Source organism: Athene cunicularia, unplaced genomic scaffold (assembly GCF_003259725.1).
Source record: "Athene cunicularia isolate RWA unplaced genomic scaffold, athCun1 SCF_3, whole genome shotgun sequence".
Taxonomy (NCBI): Eukaryota; Metazoa; Chordata; class Aves; order Strigiformes; family Strigidae; genus Athene; species Athene cunicularia.
Window position 1 is genome coordinate 360,103 of NW_020799377.1, and position 2,585 is coordinate 362,687.

At 43.6% G+C, this 2,585-nt stretch overlaps 1 protein-coding gene across 1 annotated transcript in view; it reads left to right on the top strand.

Moving 5' to 3' along the window:
• ITIH5 (inter-alpha-trypsin inhibitor heavy chain family member 5) overlaps positions 1 to 2,585 on the top strand; it is a 56,028-nt gene that overhangs the window by 48,636 nt on the left and 4,807 nt on the right. The gene's annotated exons all lie outside the window — the stretch shown is intronic.

Here is a 2,585-nt window from a genome sequence, read left to right on the forward strand (position 1 = left end):
TTACAAGTTAACAATAGGTTGGGGACCAAAGTAAATTCAGCAGAAAATTAAAAGTCCATGATGCTCTTCAGCCTCTATACACTTGGTAAGAAGCAAGAAGTGTGTTACGTGAACAGAGCCTAGGGGTCTACTCCCACACTAAACTGAGAATTTAACCACATAGAGAAGACTGATCCTGCCTTTAAATACAGTAGCATATGACGTGGAAACCCAGCATTTTTGCTCCTGCTGTCCCAAGATTAGTAAGAGCAAAGGCACATCACGAACTGTAAACTCCATCTATAAAGAGGATATCACAACACTTCCCTCCAGAAGGAGAATGTGTCCAGGCTTGGCCCTCACAGCCCTTTGTCATAACAGTTTCCAGCAAGAGCACTGGAAGAACTGTACATGCAGGCACACATTTGTTCTCATCTCCAACAGCATCACAGCATTGTTTTGCAGTGATATGGTTAAAGATTGCAAGCTGATAGTTCAGGAATGGGGGCTGAGCAATCACTTTGGAGTGCAATGGAAAAAATTGCACACCACCATTTCAGACAAGCAAGCAGCACTCCTGAATTTAGGGTTGCTGAAACTGCACTGGCTATGCAGGGCTCGAGAGGGACAACCTTCCCCCACACCATGGTTGCCCAGCTGTCACCTACTGCAAGCCTCTTTGGCCAGCCTCAGTCGAGAGCTGAGTGTCATAAGAATATGAATAAACATAAGATGTTTATTCCCCACCCAAGATCCCATCACTCACCATCCATTTGAGGACAAGGACTTTGCTGTGGCTCAATTTAGGCGTTGGAATGGGCTGCCCAGGGAGGTGGTGGAGTCCCCATCCCTGGAGGGGTTTAAGAGTCTGGTTGACCCAGTGCTGAGGGATCTGATGTAGTTGGGAACTGTCAGTGTTAGGTCAATGGTTGGACTGGATGATCTTCATCAAGGTCCTTTCCCACCTAGATGATTCTGTGAATTTGCACTCTTCACATACTGCAGCACTGCACTGTGCAGCCCTATAACAGGAACAAAAAACCAAAGCACAAGTACACCTCAAAATGGGGACCAAGTTTCTAATAGGGAAGCTGTTTTAATTTATTTTCAGTCAAGACCTTAAACAGCACAGAAGTTATTCCAGCCCTTACCAGATTAGAACTCTGCCAGACAAGCAAAAGTTGCATTGTGAAACTGATTTCACCAAGCAATATAAATGATCTGTTCAGAAATCTGCGTGCCATGTGTTCCAAAAGCCATTTGATGTGCCAGCATAAGTAGGATTTTGACCATTTGTTAAGTAAGGAAGAAACAAACAGGGACTTAATTTCCACAAATAAGGCTGCACAGCTGCAAGTGTAGCCAAGCATGTCTAGTTCACTAAGGGGCATGCAAGACTTTGATTTGCATCTAATGCTTCTGAACTACTTTGAAGTTGGAAAAACAAAAAACAAACCACCAACAAAAACTTCACACACTCTGAGCTCAGCTGTTAAAAGTCTAAAGCTATTTAAGTTAGAAAATCCAAATCCTTTATTTCCTACTCCTTCGTAAGACATGTTTTCTTCAGAAAAATACAAGGGAGTGGGGGAAAAAAAAAAAAAAAAAGGTGACTCCTGCGTAACTTTTGGGGACTGTCTTGCAATAAGCAAGGCCTGTCTGCGGCTCAACTAGGTTCAGTTCAGTAGATCCTGGACCAGGCCCTTGGACCACTTGGACTCAGTAAGGGTCTCACCACAGCTGTGCATCTGCACCCAGCCTGGGAGTTTGTTACGCAGCTGCTCTGTGCTCTCTCCCCCCAGGAGAGCTGTGAAGTATTTTGCATTTTTGTGTTTATAGAAAAATACACTATGTTGACAAGAGAGCAAGTGCAAAGCTCTGCACCTCACACCTGAAGCAGAAGGTGCCAGGGGTCTTCTCCTGCAGCAGTCATACCTGAGGCTGTTTGCTTACACCCAGATCATCACAGGGCTTCAAGGTGACTCTTCAGACCTAGCTTTTGAATCAGGTCCTGCAGAGATTTTATGTGTTTCTTTAAACTAGGTAAAAGGGAAGTGGTCAACTTCTAGTTCCCAGTAAACACTCACTTGTAAGGTGGCAACTGGGATTGACCTCCCAGTCTGTTCCAGTCTGGACTCCAGCCCAGGCTGATGCTGCAGAATCAACAATTTGCACCAAAGTGGCTCCTACAGCCCCTCTACAGAAACCGAGCACTGTGGCTCAGCTCTTCTGTAGGTTTACTAGGATAGCCTTGCAACAGAAAGACAACTTGCCCTGGGAGGAACTGATCAGGAAAAATTTCAGATGCCCTTCCTTCCCTTTACAGCATTAGGGTCTTGCAAAACATTAAGCACATGGAGGCATTTCAGTTATGAAGCAGTTTTAGGTCAAGTATTTATTACATTCCTTATAAAACAGTAAAAAGCATCAGATCCACTGAGACAATCTTCCCAATTCAAGACATTTAAACACATATTGCAAATTAATTATTTAGAGTATTGTGAATGTAAAAAGTGTTACATTTCAGGTAGTACAGGATCGATTTTTTCCCTCTTTTCTATTAAAAAAACCCCAAACAAAAAAAACCACCAACCCACAAACCAAAA